Genomic DNA, 27,474 nt, shown 5'->3' with positions numbered 1-27,474 from the left:
CTTGTGCTACTTAATAGGAATAAACTACAGATTAGGCTTCGTTCACACTTCAGATATTTTGATCAGTTATTGTGAGCGAAAAACGGAATAGATACAAGTCAAATCATTATATCTCCGTGGAGGCTTCACTCCTGGCTTTGGTTCACGATAGTGGAATGATGGAAATAACGGACCGAATAACTGAAGTGTGAACTCAGCCTTGCATTAGAAGAATTTTTATGTAAAAAAAAAAATAGAAGGATCACGGAAAATAGGGAAACTTCCAAGAACAAATCTTGAATAAAGTCCAGCGGCAGAAGTGGCGAGCAGTCTGAAGAAGAATAATAAACTAGAATGATAAAGAACAGCCATAACTAGAACAATAATAACATAGAATAAAGACTAGATAGAGATATAAATAGACCGTAATATAAGTAAAAAAAAACAAAAACAATGCAAATAAAAAAGAATAATAAAAACAGGAATACATTAACCACTTCATTACCGGAGTGTTTATCCCCCTTCCTTACCAGGCCGGTTTTTCAGGTTTTTCATGCGTCCATCCTAGCGTTTTTCTTTTCCGGCATTGAGTTCCGTCCCAGGGGCTCAATACCGGAAAAGAACTGATCAGTTTTATCCTAAAACATTCTGAATGGAGAGCAATCCGTTCAGGATGCATCAGGATGTCTTCAGTTCAGTACATGTATTTGATATCATTTTCTCTCGGGATACCTTAGACCTTTCTTTTGTGCCATTAGATGATGGATATAATATAAAAAAAAATCAGGAAAAACTAAAAATTATGAAAACATTATTTTTCCTTTCTTAGCAATTTTTTTAACTATTACAAAAGGTTTCAAGACAAAACATTTCTAAAACCACAACCGTACTATTGTACTTTGAAAATAAGCGCTCTTCATGGAATGTATCTACTGGCTGGGCCCGCCGCAAGACTTCAAAAGACTGGAGCGCATTTTGGCGGCCTATATTTCTATCGCTGGTTCTATAGCACTGTACTGCCAGAAAAAATTTGTACAGCGCCAAAACGCTACAAGCCCATTGAAAGTGATTTTTTTTTTTAGGTTATTCGCCTAAGGTATTCATCTTGGGGAAATTTAGACAAGATTTTTAGACAAGATTTTTTTTTTTTTTTAGACAAGATATTTTATTTTATTTTTTACATTTTTACGTGCGTTTGTATATTTTACACAGAAAACAATACCCTGCTATACCAAATATAGCTAAAACAAATACCTAGATTTTTAAATAAACAAGTGTGTGTATGTTTGTATATTTTACACATACAAATTCCACTATACTATTGCTAAAACTAATAAATATAATAAATATATATTTTTTATTTTATTTTTTATGAACAAAAAAGGGGCAGGATTGTTTGTATGGGTGTGTACGTAGTCTAATTACTATTGCTAATATTTATAACTATTGCTATATCTTTTAAATCTTAAAAAAAATAAATTATACATCTATTTTAAATTATTTCTTTATTTTTTATTTTATTTTTTAAAGTGAATTAACCCCTTTCTGCCACAGTCAAGGCAGGAAGAGGTTAATTCCCAGCCTGCAGGCTGACATTTCATTTTAAAGCCAGCTGTTTCTTACACAAGAAATAGCGCTCCCTGCCAGCTTTCAACTTCCTGAATGTAAGACACACTTGTAGCAGAGTGCTACAAGCGTGTATTACAAGCACACGGCTCCAGCTGGCCACGGCAGCTGTCTAATGACAACGCGGTCACAGAGACCTGTGCCGGCACGGGCCACCGGCAGATCGCGATGTAACCCCGACGCTTTTTACGTCGGGTTACAAATAGGAGCCTGCCGCCGAGACGTAGAAAGTCATGCTGCACTTTTAAACAGCAGACACTTGGGACTAATGTCTGCAATCAGCGATAATGCCGATCGTAGACATTATCAAATGTGACCATAGCATCTGAGATCTGAAAACCCAGAAGCACTGTGTTTCCAGGCATGGAACAGCTCCCCCACACACTTATTTATTCGTTGTGAAAGATCTGAGCCTGCTGGAGACTAGCCTTTCAAAGGTATATTCCAATGTTGGCCTGAAGGGGGCAGCACTATATTGGAATATACTGAATTTTCTATTTAGCAATGTCTTAAATCCATTGGTAAATAGAAATGGCAATCTAAAAATTGTATGTTGTTAAGCCATTGGGGGTATAAAAACAGCAAAAAAAAAAAAGTTTTGAAAAAAAAAATTAAAAAAAATCATCCCCATTACTGCAGAATAAAGATAAACAATAAAAAATAAATATCATGGGCATCACCATGTCCCCAAATGCCCAAACTATTAAAATATAAAAATATTTATCCCATAAGGCAAACAGCATAATGAAAAAATATTAAAATGGCCAAAATGCCATTTTTTTACCGTTTACCTCCCCAAAAATTTGAATGAAAAGTGATCAAAAAGTCACACACACACTCCAAAATGATATCAATAAAAGCTACAGAACATCCTGCAAAAAAAATGGGCCCCGCCAAAGGTCTGTAGACATAACTATAAAAAAAATTATGGGGGTCAGAATGTGGCAATGAAAATAAAAAAATACTTCTCCCAAAGTTTTTTTTCTTTCAGTATTAAAACACACAAGAAAAAAAATATAATTAATATATATATATATATATATATAAATATGTATATACACGTGGTATCATTGTAATCATACTGACCCAAGGAATGAATAGCCTGAGTCAGTTGTTTTTTTTTTTATAGCAAAACAGTATTGAGGTAGTAGAAATGAAAGTGGGTATAAAGCATTAAAAATATCGGGGTGGTGCTGGACAAACTGTGGGGGGTGGGGGGGATCTCTTGCAGGGTGGCAGACTCAGATTTAGCACTCACCAGCATGTATAGGTAAATTCTTAAATAGACAGTAATGGTCTGTTTGGAGGATCAGGAAGGGAGTATTCCACCCAAGGTGTCCATAGTTTTAATAATTGATCGTGACAGTCTGCTAAAATGGAGGTCAATTTTTCTTTGACCAGGGAGGGTTTTTTCTAGGCTGTGGCAATCATTTGCTTGGTGGCCAAGAAAAAGAAACCTATTCACCGTCAGGAGTGCGAACAATTCTCAGAATTCTCTTATTGAGCAATGCCTCAAACGGGTTCTTCTGTGTAAACTCCCTCCTCCTGTGTAAACCCCACTCCTTTGGCTAGTCACAATCTAGACCAGACTAGGCTGCCACGCCGTCCTTTTCCTATAAAATATGTATATATACAGTTGCAAGAAAAAGTATGTGAACCCTTTGGAATGATATGGATTTCTGCACAAATTGGTCATAAAATGTGATCTGATCTTCATCTAAGTCACAACAATAGACAATCTGTCTGCTTAACCACTTCAGCCCCGCTAGCTGAAACCCCCTTAATGACCAGGCCACTTTTTACACTTCTGCACTACACTACTTTCACCGTTTATCGCTCGGTCATGCAACTTACCACCCAAATGAATTTTACCTCCTTTTCTTCTCACTAATAGAGCTTTCATTTGGTGGTATTTCATTGCTGCTGACATTTTTACTTTTTTTGTTATTAATCGAAATTTAATGATTTTTTTGCAAAAAAATGACATTTTTCACTTTCAGTTGTAAAATTTTGCAAAAAAAACGACATCCATATATACATTTTTCACTAAATTTATTGTTCTACGTGTCTTTTTTTGGGTAAAAAAAAATGGTTTGGGTAAAAGTTATAGCATTTACAAACTATGGTACAAAAATGTGAATTTCCGCTTTTTGAAGCAGCGCTGACTTTCTGAGCACCTGTCATGTTTCCTGAGGTTCTACAATGCCCCGACAGTAGAAAAACCCCACAAATAACCCCATTTCGGAAAGTAGACACCCTAAGGTATTCACTGATGGGCATAGTGAGTTCATAGAACTTTTTATTTTTTGTCACAAGTTAGCGGAAAATGATGATATTTAGGCAATGATGGCAATGATGGCAATTTAGGGGCCCAAATGTGTGAGAAGTAGTTTGCAATCAAAATCTGTAAAAAATGACCGGTGAAATCCGAAAGGTGATCTTTGGAATGTGGGCCCCTTTGCCCACCTAGGCTGCAAAAAAGTGTCACACATCTGGTATCGCCGTACTCAGGAGAAGTTGGGGAATGTGTTTTGGGGTGTCATTTTACATATACCCATGCTGGGTGAGAGAAATATCTTGGTCAAATGCCAACTTTGTATAGAAAAATGGGAAAAGTTGTATTTTTGTCAAGGTCTTACCTTCTTACTGTTCTCCTTCGTTTGACATGTGCTGGCGGCCATCTTGGTTTCTGGGTTTCTTGTAGCCTCCCACCCTGCGGCTTCTCCTTCCCACTGGGAGGAGCTGGATGCCTAGCTCATATATATAGGAGGTCTGTGGCTTCAGTTCCTTGCTTGGTCCTCCTGTGTTCACATGCTTCTAAGACTGCTGCTGCTTCTGGTTCCTGATCCTGGCCTCGTCTGACTACCCCGTTGGTTCCTGATCCTGGCTTCGTCTGACTACCCTGCTGGTTCCTGATCCAGGCTTCGTCTGACTACCCTGCTGGTTCCTGATCCAGGCTTCGTCTGACTACCCTTCTGGTTCCTGACCTCTGTCTACACAAGTCCCTGCTTCGGTTTAGCCATCCGTTTGGACTTTTGCTTACAGCTTGATTTTCAATAAAGCCTTCTTATTTTCCACTTATCTCTTGTTGTACGTCTGGTTCATGGTTCCATGACATTAGGACCAAGCCATGAATTCTGACGGTACAGGGCCATCCTCGCTACCTACGCTGGTTGCCAGACTTGATCAGCAGGATCACCTGTTGGGTCGGTTCGCTGTGGCGTTGCAAACCCTGCTTGAACGCACGGCTCATTTCGCTTCCGTTGCCGATGGGTCGGTTGTCGCTCCTGGGCCCGCTCCTACTGCCGCTCCAGTTGTTGCGCCAGAGTCTACCCCGACACCTGTTGCTGCGCCTGCGGTGTCTCGGGGTATGACCGGTTCTGCCCCCCTTCCACAGCGCTTTGGGGGAGAGCCAACTCAGTGCCGAGGTTTCCTTAACCAGGTGGGCATTTATTTCGAGTTGCTGCCACATGCCTTTCCTACTGAGAGATCAAAGGTGGGCTTCTTGATCTCGCTGCTCTCGGACAAGGCCTTGGCCTGGGCCAGCCCTTTATGGGAGAACAACAATCCGGTGGTTGCCGAGTTTTCCGGTTTTGTTGCTTCTCTTCGGAAGGTATTCGATGTGCCGGCTCGTGCTGCCTCTGCTGCGAAGCTCCTTATGTCCATCAGACAGGGTTCACGATCCGTAGCTGAATACGCCATTGAGTTTCGTACCCTGGCAGCAGAGGTGGGCTGAATAATGAGGCTCTGGTCGCTGCTTTCTCTCATGGTCTCTCGGATGCCTTGAAGGATGAGGTTGCAGCTAAGGACCTACCAGTGGAGCTCGAGTCTCTTATTTCTTTCCTGATTTTGATTGACACCAGACTCAGGGAGAGACCTTCCTTTAAGGAGAGCCTGCGGAGGTCTTCTAACAGATTGGCGCCTACGTTTGCTGTCCCACCCGTGCCTCCCTCTCCTCCCACGCCTCCTGGGGATGACTTGTCTGGGGGTGAACCCATGCAGCTGGGGTTTGCTCGCCTGTCCGAGGGGGAGAGGGTACTCCGGAGACGCGAGGGCCGATGCATGTACTGTGGCCTCGGTGGGCATTTTCGGTTGGCATGTCCGAACCGTCCGGGAAACGCTCGCACCTGAGATCCTGTCGGGGGCAGATCTTGGGTGGAGTCTCCTCGTCCCCGGTTTCCTGTGTTGACAAACCACTGATCACTGTTGTCCTCTCCTGGGTCGGGGGCTCGGTGACGACCCAGGCGTTGGTGGACTCTGGTGCTGGTGGTTTGTTCATTGATAGTGTGTTCGCTGCCGCCAATTCCATTCCTCTGCAGCCTCGAGGTTCCCCACTGGCTCTTGAGGCGATAGACGGCAGACCCCTTCTGCCGCCACACGTGACTCATGAGACCCTTCCAGTGGGGATAGCCATTGGTGCCGTTCACAGAGAGTCGGTCTGTCTCCAGGTGATTTCGTCTCCACACTACTCGGTGGTCTTGGGGTACCCCTGGCTCCAGAAGCATAATCCGACTTTCGATTGGAGATCGGCCGAGATCCTCTCGTGGTCACCGCAGTGTGGGGCTAGTTGCATCCATGGGCCTGTCAAGTTGCTGTGTACTTCCTCGGACTCTCTGTTGCCTCCTGAATACGAAGAGTACCGGGATGTATTCGATAAGGTGCGCGCGGTTGCCCTACCTCCGCACCGCCCATACGATTGTGCCATAGAGTTACAATCTGGTGCCGTTTCTCCTCGTGGCAAAGTCTATCCACTGTCGGTAGCGGAGAATGAGGCCATAGAGGAGTACGTGAGGGAGGCGCTTTCACGCGGACACATTCGCAAATCCTCGTCCCCGGCAGGGGCTGGATTTTTCTTTGTGAAAAAGAAGGGCGGTGAGTTGAGGCCTTGCATCGATTACAGGGGTCTCAATCGCATCACGATCAAGAACGCTTACCCGATACCCTTGATTTCCGAGCTGTTCGATCGCCTCAAAGGGGCCACGGTCTTTACCAAACTCGACCTGAGGGCGGCATATAACCTGGTAAGGATCAAGGCGGGCGATGAGTGGAAGACCGCGTTTAACACCAGGACCGGTCATTATGAATCCTTGGTTATGCCCTTTGGGTTGTGCAATGCGCCCGCAGTCTTCCAGGAATTCATCAACGATGTTTTCCGTGACCTGTTGCAGCAGTGTGTGGTGGTCTATTTGGATGACATCTTGGTATATTCTGAATCCATGGAGGCCCACATTATGGATGTCAGACGAGTGTTGCAACGGTTACGAGAGAACAGGCTGTTCGGTAAGCTTGAGAAATGCGAATTTCACCGATCCCAGGTAACCTTCTTAGGTTACATCATTTCCGCTGAGGGGTTCTCCATGGATCCTGAGAAGGTTTCGGCTGTCTTACAGTGGCCCCAGCCCAGTGGTCTCCGTGCCCTGCAGCGCTTTTTGGGCTTCGCCAATTATTATCGGAAGTTCATCAGGGACTTTTCCATGCTAGCCAAGCCTCTCACGGATCTGACCAGGAAGGGCAGTAATTTCCAGGTCTGGCCGCCCGAGGCCATCCGAGCTTTTGAGGCTCTAAAGTCCGCCTTTGTGTCGGCTCCGATTCTGTCGCATCCCAACCCTGGGTTGCCCTTTGTCCTCGAGGTGGACGCGTCTGAGACGGGAGTAGGCGCCCTTCTGTCTCAGCGTAGAAAACCAGAGGGTCCTCTGCTTCCTTGTGGGTTTTACTCCCGGAAACTGTCTTCCGCGGAGTGCAACTATTAGATTGGTGACAGGGAGTTATTGGCCATCGTGCAGGCCCTTAAAGAATGGAGGCACTTGCTCGAGGGTTCGGTGGTTCCGGTCCTCATCCTGACGGACCACAAGAATCTGACCTACCTTTCTGAGGCCAAGAGATTGACACCACGTCAGGCCAGATGGGCTCTGTTCTTGTCACGTTTTAATTACGTGGTCTCCTACCTACCCGGTTCCAAGAACATCCGAGCGGATGCCTTATCACGGCAGTACTCCGAGCTGTCCGGGGAGGAGTCGATTCCGACTTCGGTCATACCTCCGAATCAGATCCTGGCCGCCATTCGCACCAGCCTGACCTCTCCCCTGGGTGATCAGATTTTGGCGGCTCAATCTGGTGCTCCCTCTGGGAGACCCAACGGCAGGTGTTTTGTGCCTGAGGAGTTGCGCACTCGGTTGTTGCGAATCTACCATAACTCCAAGGCCGCGGGGCATCCTGGAAAGAATCAGCTGTCCTGGGCTGTTTCACGTCTGTTCTGGTGGCCTTCTCTACGTTCCGACATCGCCGCATATGTAGCGGCATGCTCCGTTTGTGCCCAGAGTAAGTCCCCTCGGCACCTTCCGTTGGGCCTTTTGCAACCCATAGCCACCGGGGAGCGCCCATGGTCACACCTGGGGATGGATTTCATTGTGGACCTCCCTGCATCCCGAGGCCATACGGTCATTCTCATGATTGTGGATCGGTTTTCCAAAATGTTCCACTGTGTTCCTCTCAAGAAGTTACCCTCTGCACAAGAGTTGGCCACGATTTTCGCCAGGGAGGTCTTCCGGTTGCACGGTTTGCCCAAGGAGATTGTGTCGGATCGGGGGAGTCAGTTTGTGTCCAGGTTCTGGCGCGCCTTTTGCTCCCAGTTGGGGATTCATCTCTCTTTCTCCTCGGCCTACCACCCTCAGTCCAATGGGGCCGCAGAACGATCCAATCAGGCCTTGGAGCAATTCCTTCGTTGCTATGTCTCCGATCACCAAGACAATTGGGTTGACCTCCTGCCTTGGGCTGAGTTTGCCAGGAACACGGCGGTGAACTCTTCCTCTGGGACGTCTCCCTTCATGGCCAATTATGGGTTCCAACCTGCCGTGTTACCGGAGGTATTCTCTCCCCAGGATATTCCGGCTGTGGAGGATCACCTTTCTGTCCTACGTGCTTCTTGGGTACAGATCCAGAGGTCCCTTGAGGTCTCTGCGCAGCGCCAGAGACTCCAGGCTGATCGCAGACGAGCGCCCGCTCCTTCCTACCAGGTCGGAGACCGTGTATGGTTGTCCACCCGCAACTTCAACCTTCGAGTGCCCACTCCCAAGCTGGCGCCTCGCTTTGTTGGTCCCTTCCGAGTGCTTCGCAGGGTAAACCCGGTAGCCTATGCCCTTGCGCTTCCTCCTGGCATGCGGATCTCCAACGTGTTTCATGTCTCCCTGTTGAAGCCATTGGTGTGTAATCGTTTCACTTCCTCGGTTCCTCGGCCCCGTCCGGTCCAAGTGGGCAATCGTGAGGAATATGAGGTGAGCAATATCCTGGACTCACGCCTGGTCCACGGTCGGTTGCAGTTTTTGGTCCATTGGCGTGGTTATGGTCCAGAGGAGCGTTCCTGGATTCCCTCCGCAGATGTCCATGCTCCTGCTTTGCTCCGAGCCTTCCACGCACGCTTCCCTCAGAAACCGTTCCTTACTCCACGGAGGAGGGGCCCTTGAGGGGGAGGTACTGTCATGGTCTTACCTTCTTACTGTTCTCCTTCGTTTGACATGTGCTGGCGGCCATCTTGGTTTCTGGGTTTCTTGTAGCCTCCCACCCTGCGGCTTCTCCTTCCCACTGGGAGGAGCTGGATGCCTAGCTCATATATATAGGAGGTCTGTGGCTTCAGTTCCTTGCTTGGTCCTCCTGTGTTCACATGCTTCTAAGACTGCTGCTGCTTCTGGTTCCTGATCCTGGCCTCGTCTGACTACCCCGTTGGTTCCTGATCCTGGCTTCGTCTGACTACCCTGCTGGTTCCTGATCCAGGCTTCGTCTGACTACCCTGCTGGTTCCTGATCCAGGCTTCGTCTGACTACCCTTCTGGTTCCTGACCTCTGTCTACACAAGACCCTGCTTCGGTTTAGCCATCCGTTTGGACTTTTGCTTACAGCTTGATTTTCAATAAAGCCTTCTTATTTTCCACTTATCTCTTTTTGTACGTCTGGTTCATGGTTCCATGACACTTTTGCCAAGATATTTCTCTCACCCAGCATGGGTATATGTAAAATGACACCCCAAAACACATTCCCCAACTTCTCCTGAGTACGGCGATACCACATGTGTGACACTTTTTTGCCACCTAGGTGGGCAAAGGGGCCCACATTCCAGAGAGTACCTTTAGGATTTCACAGGCCATTTTTTACACATTTTGATTGCAAACTACTTCTCACACATCTGGGCCCCTAAATTGCCAGGGCAGTATAACTACCCCACAAGTGACCCCATTTTGGAAAGAAGACATCCCAAGGTATTCCGTGAAGGGGCATGGCGAGTTCCTAGAATTTTTTATTTTTTGTCACAAGTTAGCGGAAAATGATGATTTTTTTATTATTTTTTTTTCTTACAAAGTCTCATATTCCACTAACTTGTGACAAAAAATAAAAACTTCCATGAACTCACTATGCCCATCACAAAATACCTTGGGGTGTCTTCTTTCCAAAATGTGGTCACTTGTGGGGTAGTTATACTGCCCTGGCATTCTAGGGGCCCAGATGTGTGAGAAGTAGTTTGCAATCAAAATCTGTAAAAAATGGCCTGTGAAATCCGAAAGGTGCTCTTTGGAATGTGTGCCCCTTTGCCCACCTATGCTGCAAAAAAGTGTCACACATCTGGTATCGCCGTACTCAGGAGAAGTTGGGCAATGTGTTTTGGGGTGTCATTTTACATATACCCATGCTGGGTGAGAGAAATATCTTGGCAAAAGACAACTTTTCCCATTTTTTTTATACAAAGTTGGCATTTGACCAAGATATTTATCTCACCCAGCATGGGTATATGTAAAATGACACCCCAAAACACATTCCCCAACTTCTCCTGAGTACGGCGATACCAGATGTGTGACACTTTTTTGCAGCCTAGATGCGCAAAGGTGCCCAAATTCCTTTTAGGAGGGCATTTTTAGACATTTGGATCCCAGACTTCTTCTCACGCTTTAGGGCCCCTAAAATGCCAGGGCAGTATAAATACCCCACATGTGACCCCACTTTGGAAAGAAGACACCCCAAGGTATTCAATGAGGGGCCTGGCGAGTTCATAGAATTTTTTTTTTTGGGCATAAGTTAGCGGAAATTGATTTTTTTCTTGCCTCCCTACTCTTGGCGTTCTGACACGTGAGAAAATAACCAGCTGTGACTCTATTGTTGTTAATTTGTTAGCTTCCCTGCTGTACTGAGGTGAAATCTTGCTGCTTCCTCCCCTTTGTGGTGCTGGAGAGGGGGGGATAGAGGGGTGATAGAGGGGAAAGAGAGGAAAGGAAAAGGTCCAAAAGAGGAAGCAAAAAGGGAGGAATAAGAGCGGGGGAGAAAGAAGTAAAAGGGGACTCAAAGGAGAGGATAAATTAAGAGAAAGGGAAGGCAAAGAAAGAGGGGGGGAACAAGGGGAAAAAACAGGGAAAACAGGGGGGGAAGAAAGAAAGGGGAATGAAAGGGGGGGAGGGAAAAAAAGGGGGAAAAAGAAAGGGAGGAAAGGGGGAGGAGAGGGGAGAGAAAAGAAAGGGAAAAAAGGGAGAAAGGAGAGGAAGGGAAGGAAGAAAATAAGGGAAAAGAAAAATGGGGGAAAAAAAAGGGAAGAGAATGGCCCCAAAGCGACGGTCAGTGGAATCCTCTGTAGCAAAATCGGGGTCTAGGACTCCAGAGAATAAAATTGATAAGTTCTTGAAATCGCCCTTTTTAAATTAAAAGAACTTAGCTAAAACGAAACTGTCCGCTAATTTGAGAAATCTGTTAAAACTCCCCAAACTGATGAATTTTCCGAGGACGGATCAGCGGAGGTAGTTCAGGAGATAGGGGGGGAGGGTCCCTCTGCACAAATGCGAACCGAATACGACCCTTTTGTCTTGGATAAAATCCTTTGCGCCGTTGAGAACAACGGCACTTTAGTGCAAGGGATGTCCACTCAACTAGGGTCTGTGTAGAGCGATATTTCTCTAATAAGAGAAGACCTGGTAAAGATCCGCGACCGAGTTCTCAATGTGGAAAAAACAGTGGACTCTTTGCAAACCGATATGGACATGTTAAAATCTAAAACCCTGCTTTTCGCCTCAGAAAATCAAGTATTACAAAATAAGCTAGAGGACCTTGAAAATAGGTCAAGGCGAAACAATGTTCGTATAATTGGTTTCCCAGAAGGAGTTGAAGGCCGACACCTAGAGGAACAACTTAAAGATGTGGTGCAATTTTAATAAAATTACTATTATCCGCTGATAGAGACATGATATTGAGAAGAGCAAGAGAATGTGCACCCATTGAATATCAGGGCACTAAATTGCTCTTTTTTCCTGACTTCGCAAGGCAGACTCAGGAAAAAAGAGGAAAATTTATAGAGATAAAGAAACGCCTAGCGTCCAAGGAGATTAAATATTCTCTACAGTATCCAGCGAAACTAAGAGTGATCCATAACGGGACTTCCCTTTTTTTTGAAACACCACAACAAGCATCAGACTGGATGGACCAAATGGATATCTGAAATTGTGCACCACTATGACTGAAGGGATGGAGGGGAGGTGGGGCTAGGGTGGGGGAGAACGGCCGGAGGTTAGAGGTTCGCTGACTAGATCGGGCAGATCAATGGAGGGGGGGGGGAGGCGGGAGGGAAGGGGGAGAGGGAACCCACCTTGCAGGTATGTTTTTTTTTTTTTTCTTTTCATTGTCTTGTGTTTTTTTTTTTTATTGGCCCTGATTGATGTCCACTAGAATTGTATCATGGAATGTTAGAGGGCTTGGGGAGAGGGTCAAAAGGCAAGCTATTATGGATGCATTAAAAAGATATCTTCCAGCAATTATATGCATAGTAGAAACCCATCTTACTAAAGAAACCGTGTCCCGTCTGACAACGGGATGGCATTCCCAATCTTATCATTCTACTTTTAGCAGTTCTTCTAGGGGCGTCTCAGTTCTGATTCATAACTCTGTGGACTTCACCCCCATAGAATCTCATATAGATGATCAAGGAAGATTTATCTTTTTGTACGGTAAGCTGCAGGGCCATAGTTACATCCTCACATTTTTTTATATTCCTCCGCCTTTCTCAATGTACCCATTGATCCAGTTAATATGTTTCTCTGAAAAGAGACCAGAATGCCGTTTAGTTCTGATGGGGGACTTTAATGCGGTCATGGACCCTAATAAAGACAGATTTACATTAGATGCAGAACGGGGGAGGAATTTTTGCAATTCCCCGCTGCCACAGTTCTGCTTGGAGGTTGGAGTGGTGGATATATGGGAACATCTTGGCGGAGGAAAAAGAGTATACTCTTGCGTCAGCAGGGGTGGCAGAACAATGTCTAGGATTGATTTAGCATTCACCAATGAAAGTAACCTGAGCAATATCCGGAAGATACGATATGGGGTAAGAACAGTTTCGGACCACTCACCCGTACTAGTGGAGGTCTGCACTGGGGAGAATAAGGCTAACAGGGGGCTAGGATTTAAGTTGAATCCATATTGGCTCACTATTATGGATAACCTTCAATCTATTAAATTACTGATATCCTCCTTTTGGGACGATCTAATATGGGGGAGGAAGCGCGTTAGATTGAAGCTACTCTATTTCTCCATGCCCTATAATCGGGGAGGTTTAAACCTCCCCTATTTTAGGGGTTACTTTTTGGCCTCCCAACTCTGCCTTTTTTATGACTGGGAAAATAGCCACTTCTGCAGCAAAGTGGTGAAAGATTCAGGTTTTTCGGATTTTTTTACCGTACTGGAGTCTGACTATTTATCAAACACACAGACTGGGCACACACTTTTCTGCAGAATGGCAATAAAGACTTTGCTGGTTATAAGGAGTTGGTGTGGAGTTAAGGCATCACTTATCTGCACCCCACTATGGTACAATTCAAAGCTCTTGAATTTAAATGATTTAACCTGCCGCCAGTATTGGAGGACCAAGAAGGTTCAGTACCTACATCAGGTGGTCAGTGGTGGTCAAATCCTGCCCCTTATGGAGTTAAGGCAAAGGGCAAATCTAGGCGATGTGGCTTGGTATGCATACTTTCAATTGAGGTCAGCACTCTTTAGCACTACGAATAGTCACCTTTTCTTTATAGACACTCCTGAATTTTTACATGATTTAATTTGTAAGAAAGTTGCCACGAGAATTAAAGTATCTCACTGTTATAGACACTTAATGGAAAAAAAAAATTGGGATGTTCTTTCTCCAGGACAGAGATCCTGGTCTTCTTTACTTTCAGAGGTGGGTCCTCCAGACTGGGAGAATATAGGGCAAAGCTTAAAATTTGTTTCACATAATTTTAATCACACGGTCGTACAATTTAATATTTTGCACAAAATATATGTGACACCCATATGGTTACACAGGAGAGGACTTAGAGCCTTCTCTGACTGCCCTCGCTGTGGCGATTCCGGGGCAGATCATTTACACCTGTTCTGGGACTGCCCAATGGTGGGCAGGTATTGGAGACTGGTCCAAACCAATTTGGCCCGTAAACTTAACATTGACGTTCCTTTGTCCCCCAGGATATGGGTCCTGGGAGACTTATCGGAGGTCAATTGTCAGCCTACAAAACGTCAACTGCTGATTAAGGTGATGTTTTTAGCCAGGCTTCTCATTTCTAGATCATGGTTTTGCTCCTCTGTTCCAGACTGTAATAATTGTCTGGGTTTGGCTGAGAAAGTGAAAAACTATGAGAGGATTTTGTATAAGCAAAGAGGATCTTACCTAAAGTGGGGCAAACTGTGGAAAGACTGGGACACGGTTAATTAATCAGGACTCCTATTGTCGCCTCAAACGGGTTCTTCTGTGTAAACTCCCTCCTCCTGTGTAAACCCCACTCCTTTGGCTAGTCACAATCTAGACCAGACTAGGCCGCCACGCCATCCTTTTCCTATAAAATATATATATATACAGATGCAAGAAAAAGTATGTGAACCCTTTGGAATGATATGGATTTCTGCACAAATTGGTCATAAAATGTGATCTGATCTTCATCTAAGTCACAACAATAGACAATCACAGTCTTACTGATATCCTCCTTTTGGGACGATCTAATATGGGGGAGGAAGCGCGTTAGATTGAAGCTACTCTATTTCTCCATGCCCTATAATCGGGGAGGTTTAAACCTCCCCTATTTTAGGGGTTACTTTGTGGCCTCCCAACTCTGCCTTTTTTATGACTGGGAAAACAGCCACTTCTGCAGCAAAGTGGTGAAAGATTCAGGTTTTTCGGATTTTTTTACCGTACTGGAGTCTGACTATTTATCAAACACACAGACTGGGCACACACTTTTCTGCAGAATGGCAATAAAGACTTTGCTGGTTATAAGGAGTTGGTGTGGAGTTAAGGCATCACTTATCTGCACCCCACTATGGTACAATTCAAAGCTCTTGAATTTAAATGATTTAACCTGCCGCCAGTATTGGAGGACCAAGAAGGTTCAGTACCTACATCAGGTGGTCAGTGGTGGTCAAATCCTGCCCCTTATGGAGTTAAGGCAAAGGGCAAATCTAGGCGATGTGGCTTGGTATGCATACTTTCAATTGAGGTCAGCACTCTTTAGCACTACGAATAGTCACCTTTTCTTTATAGACACTCCTGAATTTTTACATGATTTAATTTGTCACAACAATAGACAATCACAGTCTGCTTAAACTAATAACACACAAAGAGTTAAATGTTACCATGTTTTTATTGAACACACCATGTAAACATTCAAAGTGCAGGTGGAAAAAGTATGTGAACCCCTAGACTAATTACATCTCCAAGAGCTAATTGGAGTGAGGTGTCAGCCAACTGGAGTCCAATCAATGAGATGAGATTGGAGGTGTTGGTTACAGCCGCCCTGTCCTATAAAAAACACACACCAGTTCTGGGTTTGCTTTTCACAAGAAGCATTGCCTGATGTGAATGATGCCTCACACAAAAGATCTCTCAGAAGACCTACGATTAAGAATTGTTGACTTGCATAAAGCTGGAAAGGGTTATAAAAGTATCTCCAAAAGCCCTGCTGTCCTTAAGTCCACGGTAAGACAAATTAACTATAAATGGAGAAAGTTCAGCACTGCTGCTACTCTCCCTAGGAGTGGCCGTCCTGTAAAGATGACTGCAAGAGCACAGCGCAGACTGCTCAATGAGGTGAAGAAGAATCCTAGAGTGGCAGCTAAAGACTTACACAAGTCTCTGGCATATGCTAACATCCCTGTTAGCGAATCTACGATACGTAAAACACTAAACAAGAATGGATTTCATGGGAGGACACCACAGAGGAAGCCACTGCTGTCCCAAAAAAAACATTGCTGCACGTTTACAGTTTGCACAAGAGCACCTGGATGTTCCACAGCAGTACTGGCAAAATATTCTGTGGACAGATGAAACCAAAGTTGAGTTGTTTGGAAGAAACACACAACACTATGTGTTGAGAAAGAGGCACAGCACACCAACCTCAAAACCTCATCCCAACTGTGAAGTATGGTGGTGGGGGCATCATGGTTTGGAGCTGCTTTGCTGCGTCAGGGCCTGGACGGATTGCTATTATCGAAGGAAAAATGAATTCACAAGTTTATCAAGACATTTTGCAGGAGAACTTAAGGCCATCTGTCCACCAGCTGAAGCTCAACAGAAGATGGGTGTTGCAACAGGACAACGACCCAAAGCATAGAAGTAAATCAACAACAGAATGGCTTAAACAGAAGAAAATACGCCTTCTGGAGTGGCCCAGTCAGAGTCCTGACCTCAACCTGATTGAGATGCTGTGGCATGACCTCAAGAAAGCGATTCACACCAGACATCCCAAGAATATTGCTGAACTGAAACAGCTCTGTAAAGAGGAATGGTCAAGAATTACTCCTAACCGTTGTGCGCATCTGATCTACAACTACAGGAAACGTTTGGTGGAAGTTATTGCTGCCAAAGGAGGTTCAACCAGTTATTAAATCCAAGGGTTCACATACTTTTTCCACCTGCACTGTGAATGTTTACATGGTGTGTTCAATAAATACATGGTAACATTTAATTCTTTGTGTGTTATTAGGTTAAGCAGACTGTGATTGTCTATTGTTGTGACTTAGATGAAGATCAGATCACATTTTATGACCAATTTGTACAGAAATCCATATCATTCCAAAGGGTTCACATACTTTTTCTTGCAACTGTATATACACTACGTGCAGAATTATTAGGCAAATGAGTATTTTGACCACATCATCCTCTTTATGCATGTTGTCTTACTCCAAGCTGTATAGGCTCGAAAACCTACGACCAATTAAGCATATTAGGTGATGTGCATCTCTGTAATGAGAAGGGGTGTGGTCTAATGACATCAACACCCTATATCAGGTGTGCATAATTATTAGGCAACTTCCTTTCCTTTGGCAAAATGGGTCAAAAGAAGGACTTGACAGGTTCAGAAAAGTCAAAAATAGTGAGATATCTTGCAGAGGGATGCAGCACTCTTAAAATTGCAAAGCTTCTGAAGCGTGATCATCGAACAATCAAGCGTTTCATTCAAAATAGTCAACAGGGTCGCAAGAAGCGTGTGGAAAAACCAAGGCGCAAAATAACTGCCCATGAACTGAGAAAAGTCAAGCGTGCAGCTGCCAAGATGCCACTTGCCACTTGCCACCAGTTTGGCCATATTTCAGAGCTGCAACATCACTGGAGTGCCCAAAAGCACAAGGTGTGCAATACTCAGAGACATGGCCAAGGTAAGAAAGGCTGAAAGACGACCACCACTGAACAAGACACACAAGCTGAAACGTCAAGACTGGGCCAAGAAATATCTCAAGACTGATTTTTCTAAGGTTTTATGGACTGATGAAATGAGAGTGAGTCTTGATGGGCCAGATGGCTGGATTGGTAAAGGGCAGAGAGCTCCAGTCCGACTCAGACGCCAGCAAGGTGGAGGTGGAGTACTGGTTTGGGCTGGTATCATCAAAGATGAGCTTGTGGGGCCTTTTTGGGTTGAGGATGGAGTCAAGCTCAACTCCCAGTCCTACTGCCAGTTTCTGGAAGACACCTTCTTCAAGCAGTGGTACAGGAAGAAGTCTGCAAGGTAAGAAAAACATGATTTTCATGCAGGACAATGCTCCATCACACGCGTCCAAGTACTTCACAACGTGGCTGGCAAGAAAGGGTATAAAAGAAGAAAATCTAATGACATGGCCTCCTTGTTCACCTGATCTGAACCCCATTGAGAACCTGTGGTCCATCATCAAATGTGAGATTTACAAGGAGGGAAAACAGTACACCTCTCTGAACAGTGTCTGGGAGGCTGTGGTTGCTGCTGCACGCAATGTTGATGGTGAACAGATCAAAACACTGACAGAATCCATGGATGGCAGGCTTTTGAGTGTCCTTGCAAAGAAAGGTGGCTATATTGGTCACTGATTTGTTTTTGTTTTGTTTTTGAATGTCAGAAATGTATATTTGTGAATGTTGAGATGTTATATTGGTTTCACTGGTAAAAATAAATAATTGAAATGGGTATATATTTGTTTTTTGTTAAGTTGCCTAATAATTATGTACAGTAATAGTCACCTGCACACACAGATATCCCCCTAAAATAGCTAAAACTAAAACAAACTAAAACTACTTCCAAAAATATTCAGCTTTGATATTAATGAGTTTTTTGGGTTCATTGAGAACATGGTTGTTGTTCAATAATAAAATTAATCCTCAAAAATACAACTTGCCTAATAATTCTGCACTCCCTGTATATATATATATATATATATATACAGGTCCTTCTAAAAAAAATAGCATATTGTGATAAAGTTCATTATTTTCTGTAATGTACTGATAAATATTAGACTTTCATATATTTTAGATTCATTACACACCAACTGAAGTAGTTCAAGCCTTTTATTGTTTTAATATTGATGATTTTGGCATACAGCTCATGAAAACCCAAAATTCCTATCTCTAAAAATTAGCATATCATGAAAAGGTTCTCTAAACGAGCTATTAACCTAATCATCTGAATCAACTAATTAACTCTAAACACCTGCAAAAGATTCCTTAGGCTTTTAAAAACTCCCAGCCTGGTTCATTACTCAAAACCGCAATCGTGGGTAAGACTGCCGACCTGACTGCTGTCCAGAAGGCCATCATTGACACCCTCAAGCAAGAGGGTAAGACACAGAAAGAAATTTCTGAACGAATAGGCTGTTCCCAGAGTGCTGTATCAAGGCACCTCAGTGGGAAGTCTGTGGGATGGAAAAAGTGTGGCAGAAAACGCTGGACAACGAGAAGAGGTGACCGGACCCTGAGGAAGATTGTGGAGAAGGACCGATTCCAGACCTTGGGGGACCTGCGGAAGCAGTGGACTGAGTCTGGAGTAGAAACATCCAGAGCCACCGTGTACAGGCGTGTGCAGGAAATGGGCTACAGGTGCCGCATTCGCCAGGTCAAGCCACTTTTGAACCAGAAACAGCGGCAGAAGCGCCTGACCTGGGCTACAGAGAAGCAGCACTGGACTGTTGCATGTCATTCGGAAATCAAGGTGCCAGAATCTGGAGGAAGACTGGGGAGAGGGAAATGCCAAAATGCCTGAAGTCCAGTGTCAAGTACCCACAGTCAGTGATGGTCTGGGGTGCCATGTCAGCTGCTGGTGTTGGTCCACTGTGTTTTATCAAGGGCAGGGTCAATGCAGCTAGCTATCAGGAGATTTTGGAGCACTTCATGCTTCCATCTGCTGAAAGCTTTATGGAGATGAAGATTTCATTTTTCAGCACGACCTGGCACCTGCTCACAGTGCCAAAACCACTGGTAAATGGTTTACTGACCATGGTATTACTGTGCTCAATTGGCCTGCCAACTCTCCTGACCTGAACCCCACAGAGAATCTGTGGGATATTGGGAAGAGAAAGTTGAGAGACGCAAGACCCAACACTCTGGATGAGCTTAAGGCCGCTATCGAAGCATTCTGGGCCTCCATAACACCTCAGCAGTGCCACAGGCTGATTGCCTCCATGCCACGCCGCATTGAAGCAGTGATTTCTGCAAAAGGATTCATGACCAAGTATTGAGTGCATAACTGAACATAATTATTTGAAGGTTGACTTTTTTTGTATTAAAAACACTTTTCTTTTATTGGTCGGATGAAATATGCTAATTTTTTGAGATAGGAAATTTGGGTTTTCCTGAGCTGTATGCCAAAATCATCAATATTAAAACAATAAAAGGCTTGAACTACTTCAGTTGTGTGTAATGAATCTAAAATATATGAAAGTCTAATGTTTATCTGTACATTACAGAAAATAATGAACTTTATCACAATATGCTAATTTTTTGAGAAGGACCTGTATATATATATATATATACACACACATATATACACACACATGTATATATATATATATATTTACAAACACACACTGTCTGTCATGTAGTGTCATTGTATAATACTGTTGTGGGGCCCTGTCAAAGTCTTAACCCTGCCTTTGCCGAACTTTACATTTCCCTTCCTTCTTTTCCTGTAACCCTTTGTAAAATAGGACCTGTGTGGCGAAACCAACCTCGCCACGGTGTTTTGGAGGGGGCTGTTTGCCAGCCTCCTGCCCCAGGATTACGGCCCTTTGAGATACTTTTGCTAACTTTTAAAGGGATTCTGTCACCTCCCCTAACCCAAAAAACGATTTTAAAGCAGCCATGAAGCACAGCTTACCTTGATTAGGCTGTGCTCTTTTATCTTGTAATCCGTCCAGCAGTTTCTGCAAAAAACGACTTTTATTGATATGCAAATGAGTCCTGAATGTGCCCAGAGGGGCGTTTTGTTCCTCTTAGAGAGCCCAGTACCGCCCCTCTTTCAGTGCCCAGCCCGCCTTCCTTGCACTGTCTAACCGCCCCCAGCCTGCCACAGCCTCTCCACCCCCCTCCCTCACGCCGAACGAACTCTCGCACAGGCGCAGTACCCACTGAGGGCTGCGCCTGTGCGATCAGCAGGAGACTGAGGGCAGGAGCTTCATCCTCGTCACTGGGCATGCGCCAAGCCCAGTGACGTCCGATGCTCGCTCTTCCCTCAGTCAGCAGGGAAGAGCGAGCATCGGACGTCACTGGGCTCGGCGCATGCCCAGTGACGAGGATGAAGCTCCTGCCCTCAGTCTCCTGCTGATCGCACAGGCGCAGCCCTCAGTGGGTACTGCGCCTGTGCGAAAGTTCGTTCGGCGTGAGGGAGGGGAGGCTGTGGCAGGCTGGGGGCGGCGGTTAGACAGTACAAGGAAGGCGGGCTGGGCACTGTAAGAGGGGCGGTACTGGGCTCTCTAAGGGGAACAAAACGCCCCTCTGGGCACCTTCAGGACACATTTGCATATCAATAAAAGTCGTTTTTTGCAGAAACTGCTGGACGGATTACAAGATAAAAGAGCACAGCCTAATCAAGGTAAGCTGTGCTGCATGGCTGCTTTAAAATCGTTTTTTGGGTTAGGGGAGGTGACAGAATCCCTTTAAACCCCTGAACCTATTCAAGTGAATTTTGGATAGGTTTGTCCCCAAGTTATACTGTTTAAATTGATGTAAGTTATATGTATGGACAATGTAACCTCACAAAGTTGTAACAATTTATAATAAGTGTAACTTGTCAGCTTGGGAGGAATATGCTGGGTGTGGTTCTATTGTCCCATTGTGTGTTTAAATGGTGATGTCTGTCCTGTTGTCTCCACATGTGTATTGGCGATCTCCCCTTTGTCCTGAGAGATAATTGGATTGCCCTCGGTTATCTCTGGGACAGAGAGGAGGAAACCATGATGCATTGTGGGGATGTGTTGTATCTGTTCTGTGTCGCAGTCTCCCTTTTGGTCCTCTAGGGGGCGTGAACGATTGGTTGCTGTACTTGCATTGTGTGTGTTGTAAGATATTGATTGGTTGTATTTCAAAACCCTGTGGGCAGTACTATGTTTGTTTTTTATGAATAAAAGAGGCTGTATCTGAAGTACAGTCAGACCACTGCTTGACCCTGAACACAGAGCCTTGTCTCGTCATTGGGGGGATTCCCTGTATGCTGTTGGAGACTGATTGCCAGGAGTGTAAGCTGACTGTATGCTTTTCCTGTTCGTCTGCTGGGGGCTATTCGAGAGGTTCCAGTTTGGAGTGCTATTTTGTATCCACTTCGGGAGTTTGGTGTTCTGCAGTAGCTGTGCCTGTCTCTCAGAAAGGGGCATATCGCCTAAACTGATCTTAACCCCTTGTCTGCTGAAACGGTCCGTTTCAATTGGTGGCAAGCAGCGGGATCGTTCCTACAGCCAGAAGGACAGCTACAGGAGACACCATTTCTTTGGATTTTACAACTTAAGGGCAACGCATGTCTCAGTACAGCGACCCTAAAAGCACGAGGATGGAACCAGCAGTGGAGTACAGATACTCTGTTGAGGAATTTGACCGTATGATGTGGTTGCGGCTGAACTTCTTCGGACCCAATCCAGCTGAGAAATACGTGAAGTTCGTGAGGAGTCTAGTGTTCAAGACCCTACTATACCGGGCAGAAGGTGACGGTCAGCTGCCACGTTGGGTGGACCTCCATCGGAAGTTGCAGTTGCGGGACAGAGGGAGCCCAGTCTCCATTCCCCAGCGGCAGTGTGAAGTGCAGGGAGAGGAGAGATGCATCCTCCCTCCCCAGCGGCAGGCTGAGTTACAGGGGGCAGAGGTAGTTGTTCCTGCCCCCCAGCAGCAGAGTGATATGCCGGGAAGGCAGTGTGAAATGCAGGGAGAGGAGAGCAGCGTCCTCCCTCCCCAGCGGCAGGCTGAGTTACAGGGGGCAGAGGTAGTTGTTCCTGCCTCCCAGCAGCAGAGTGATATGCCGGGAAGGCAGTGTGAAATGCAGGGAGAGGAGAGCAGCGGCCTCCCTCCCCAGCGGCAGGCTGAGTTACAGGGGGCAGAGGTAGTTGTTCCTGCCCCCCAGCAGCATAGTGATATGCCGGGAAGGCAGTGTGAAATGCAGGGAGAGGAGAGCAACGTCCTCCCTCCCCAGCGGCAGGCTGAGTTACAGGGGGCAGAGGTAGTTGTTCCTGCCCCCCAGCAGCAGCATGATTTTTTGGGAATTGGGAGCCCAGTCTCCATTCCCCAGCGGCAGGCAGAGTTACAGGGGGCAGAGACAGTCGGTCCTGTCCCCCAGCGGCAGAGTGTCCTACAGGGAATAGAGAGCCCAGTCTCCTTTCCCCAGCAGCAGGACACTGTATTGGGAGCGGAGGCGGTCGGTCGCCCTACCCAGCGGCTGGAAGTATGTATGGGAGAGGAGCTCGTTACCCCCTCTCCCCAGCGGCAGCTTAACGCACCAGGGGGAGACAGTAAGCCCCACAACTGTGCAGATGGGACCGTGGTCTCTGCACTCACAGCACAGGAGGTAGGGACAGTCGGTCCTGTCCCCCAGCAACAGGGCTGTTTAGCCAAAGAGGAGACAGTCGGTCTCCCCCTCAAACAACCAGATCTCCAGCCATCTCCGCAGGGATACCAGAAGGAGGAGGTAAGCGAGCCCTCCCCTTCCCAGCTACTTCCCAACCAAGTTCTGAGGGCAGGGGATGAGCCTGCAATACCCACTGATCCCTTCCCAGCGGAAGAGCTGGCATCAGGGCAGAGAGCCGCTAGCCTCTGCTCCACCGACCCCCTTGTTACAGGGCTGGCTTGTACCCCCCTCACCCCAGTGGAAGAGCTGGCATCTGGGCAGAGCACAGTCGGCCTCTGCCCACCAAGTACCTACAGCTCCAAGCTGGAGAACCACAAAGCAAGGAGTAGCAGATGCACACTCAACAGCTGGGGACCTACAGAACAGAGCCAGGCCCCAAAATTCAACAGGTCCAGTATTGGGTTGTGGGTGGGCTGCCAGACTAACTCAGGTACCGACCGGCGTGAGGTCAGGTATCTGGTTAGTCTTCCCTGAGGGGGGGGAGATGTGTGGCGAAACCAACCTCGCCACGGTGGTTTGGAGGGGGCTGTTTGCCAGCCTCCTGCCCCAGGATTACGGCCCTTTGAGATACTTTTGCTAATTTTTAAACCTCTGAACCTATTCAAGTGAATTTTGGATAGGTTTGTCCCCAAGTTATACTGTTTAAATTGATGTAAGTTATATGTATGGACAATGTAACCTCACAAAGTTGTAACAATTTATAATAAGTGTAACTTGTCAGCTTGGGAGGAATATGCTGGGTGTGGTTCTATTGTCCCATTGTGTGTTTAAATTGTGATGTCTGTCCTGTTGTCTCCAAATGTGCATTGGCGATCTCCCCTATGTCCTGAGAGATAATTGGATTGCCCTCGGTTGTCTCTGGGACAGAGAGGAGGAAACCATGATGCATTGTGGGGATGTGTTGTATCTGTTCTGTGTCGCAGTCTCCCTTCTGGTCCTCTAGGGGGCGTGAATGATTGGTTGCTGTACTTGCATTGTGTGTGATATTGATTGGTTGGATTTCAAAACCCTGTGGGCAGTACTATGTTTGTTTTTTATGAATAAAAGAGGCTGTATCTGAAGTACAGTCAGACCCCTGCTGACCCTCAACACGGAGCCTTGTCTCGTCATTGGGGGGATTCCCTGTATGCTGTTGGAGACTGATTGCCAGGAGTGTAAGCTGACTGTACGCTTTTCCTGTTCGTCTGCTAGCAGCTATTCGCGAGGTTCCAGTTTGGAGTGCTATTTTGTATCCAGTTCGGGAGTTTGGTGTTCTGCAGTAGCTGGTGTTCTGCAGTAGTCTCTCAGAAAGGGGCATATCGCCTAAACGGATCTTAACCCCTTGTCTGCTGAAACGGGCCGTTACAGGACCCATCACCACACCTGACATGTCCGTTTTAGTAATAACACTGCATTCCACAACATCTTTTCTCACAACTTTCCCACTCGATGTAGCTTGGCGGCCAGTGCCTCAGAAGTCCATCCTTATCCTCCTCTAATTTTACTAAGATGTAGAGGCTGAGAAGGAGACACCGGGGTCCACAGCACTGGCGCCAGCCGTACTCACCCTTGTTGGTATCTTTCTCACCGGACCGCAGTCTTCACTGACGTGCTCTTCTCCTCTTCAAGTTCTGCCGACACACGGCTCGAAGCAATGAAATCTAGAAGGTAGAAAAACATCTTTTGTAATATACTATTAGCCCAAGATGTAGAAAATGTAAGATGAGGGTGAGAAAGTCATCAAATCCTAGACATGACCTGAGCAGTGCGCTTGGCTATTTTCAGTTTTGGTGTTTTGGGGTGCGTGCAATTTTTTGATAATTGTTAGGGCTCATGCACACAACCATATGCCCTCCGAGACATACAGGCAGTGAGAGGGCCATATGTCCCTGAGCAGCATTGATCGTGTGCACCGGAGCGCACAGCATCATAGGTCCCATAATCATATGTTTTAGTCATCTCTGATGCTGTGTGCTCCCGTGCACACGATCAATGCCGCTGCAGGACTGAATGTCTCAGAGGGCATATGGTCGAATGCATGAGCCCTTATTCAATTTATTTATTTTTTGGTGTGTGTATGTGTTGTGAAAGGGGGGGGGGGGGAATTGGTCACCAAAACCGTGTTTTTAGTATTTTTATTTTTTAATAGTGAAGACTTTTTTATTTTTTATTTATCTTTATATGAAACATTGGGAAGGGGGGTGATACTGTCAATAGCTTGCAGTACATGGCAGCCTCCCCTTTCTGCCCGCTGTTCTGTCATGTTCTGGGGGGGGGGGGGCACAGATAAGGTCCGGGGGCACCGACAAGGCCCAGAGGAGCGCAGTCGGGTCAGGGGCTGTGCTGAAAGAGACAGGGGGAGGCACGGACAAGGGCCAGGGGCTGCGCTATCAAGGGCAAGGGGGTATTGCTTTAATTACCTGTCCGGACCTAATCTATATTTTTCTGTTCACATTCCCAGTTTCCCACATAGTAACTAGGGGCTGGGAAAAGATGGTGGGTCCATTGACCATGCTAGCTGGTGGGTCCATGGGGAGAGCTAGCTGGTGGGTCCATGAGGGGATGGGGGGGCCCGGCCAGGCAAACTTTATTAGAAAATCAATTCAACTCTCCACTTCTCAACTGACTCCGTGAGAGCCAGGAGAGGTGAACAGAGCAGCGGCACTGTGGCAGCACTGAGGGCTAGGACACGGAGCAGCGGCAGCAAGAGCTGACGGAGGGCACACAGGCAGCACAGCGAGCACAGACAAATCACATCTCTGCCACTGCACTGCTGCTCCTCTCTTCCCTGTCGGCTGTCGCGCTGTTTCTCCTGCTGTCACGCCTTGCCCTGTGAATGTGCGGAGATCTGTCAGACTGGCTGCACATGTCTAACCTCTTGGTTTCTTGTGATTTGTATTTGAGTTGGATCCACCTTCTCTCAGGTGTACTGGGTTTCATCGTTAGTGAGGTTATTTATCCTTCCTTCCCCCAGTGGCCTGTGCGGGTTATAGTTCTTTTCTAGGAGCTCTTGATTGGTGGTGGATCGTCTGCTCCAGCTCTGCTCAAAGATAAGTCCTCTCCTTCCTTTCCCTTTGTGTGTGTTATCTAGGCCTCTAGGGAGACGCTTGCTTCTTCCTGGTTGGAAGAAGCAGGTTGCCTCTTTCCTTTTCCCTGCTGCTTAGGGTTTTCCCAGGGTGTTCAGATTTAGGCACGAGGGCATGTGCATATCCACCTTAAGGGTATGCACATGGGCACAGCAGTCTAGGGAAAGCTTTTAGGGATCGCTAGGAGGTGACGCCTTTTCCCTAGCTTTTGGGCCTAGTCATTTGTTCTGTTGGTTTTCCCTGTATTTGGTTGTTTCCCCGCTTACCCACGTGTCGTGACATTATAACCCGCCAAAAACCTGTCATATTTCTGCTGTTTGTGAAATGGAGGCTATGGATGCCTTGGTTGATCGCATGCAGGGATTATCACTGGAGGTTGCTGATCTCCGCAGTTCTGTTGCACGGTGTCAGAATGCTCTGGCGTCTGGCGCCGTTGGAGGAAATCAGATCTGCTTAGAGCCTAAAGTAGCTCTCCCTGATAGGTTCTCAGGGGGTAGTGATGACTTTATACGGTTCAGGGAGTCCTGCAGGTTGTATTTTCGTCTGCGGCCAATTTCATCTGGTGACGAGAATCAAAGAGTGGGGATCATTATATCTCTGCTCAAAGGAGACGCTCAGTCCTGGGCTTTTTCTCTGCCGACCGGTTCACCATCCCTCGAGCCTTGGGCTTGATTTATAATGACCCAGCTGCATCTCTAAAGCTGAATCTAAGCTGCGCAGTTTGTTACAGGGAGAACGTACTGCGGAGTCGTATTGTGCAGAATTTAGAAGATGGGCAACTGACTCGGGGTGGAATGATCCTGCACTCCGGAGTCAGTTTTGTCAGGGGCTAGCTGAGAGGTTGAAAGATGCCCTTGCTTTTCATGAGTATCCCGATTCATTGGAGACGGCCATGTCTTTGGCAGTGCGGCTTGATAGACGTCTTAGAGAAAGGTATAAGATTCCTCTCGAGCGGGGGGTCCCGTCTGTAAGTGGATCCGCCCCACCTAGTTCCCGGAGTAAGATGACTTTTGAATCAGGGGCAGGAGAGGAGCCTATGCAGTTGGGCCAGGTTTCCTTTCGCTCAGGTGATAGGGATTTTAGGAAGCTGAATAAGCTATGTTACTTCTGTGGAAAAGAAGGTCATTTTATTTGTGCATGTCCTTTTGTTAAACCTCAAAGCGGTAATGAAAAACTACGGAGGTATTCACATAAAGAGAAAAAAAGACTTCCCTGACTCTTGGTAGTGTGAATGAGGAGTCTGAGCAAGCAAATATGCATTCTCCCTGCAGTACTCGTTTTCTCCTGCCTGCCATGGTGGTGCTAGACTCAGGAAATTGTGATTTTGAGGTATTTGTTGACAGTGGTGCGGGGTAAACCTTATTGCTTTTCAGTTCCTCAAAAATCTTGGTTTTAGGACTAGCACTTTAGATAAAGAGATATCAGTGTTTGCTATTGATTCCTCCCCTCTATCAC

The 27,474-nt window shown here is 46.2% G+C and overlaps 1 protein-coding gene across 1 annotated transcript in view; it reads left to right on the top strand.

Moving 5' to 3' along the window:
• The window catches only part of TNFSF13 (TNF superfamily member 13), a 52,790-nt gene that overhangs the window by 985 nt on the left and 24,331 nt on the right, over positions 1–27,474 (top strand). The gene's annotated exons all lie outside the window — the stretch shown is intronic.

The sequence above is a fragment of the Bufo gargarizans genome, chromosome 2 (assembly GCF_014858855.1).
Source record: "Bufo gargarizans isolate SCDJY-AF-19 chromosome 2, ASM1485885v1, whole genome shotgun sequence".
Lineage (NCBI taxonomy): Eukaryota > Metazoa > Chordata > Amphibia > Anura > Bufonidae > Bufo > Bufo gargarizans.
This window is presented reverse-complemented; position numbering and strand designations above follow the sequence as displayed.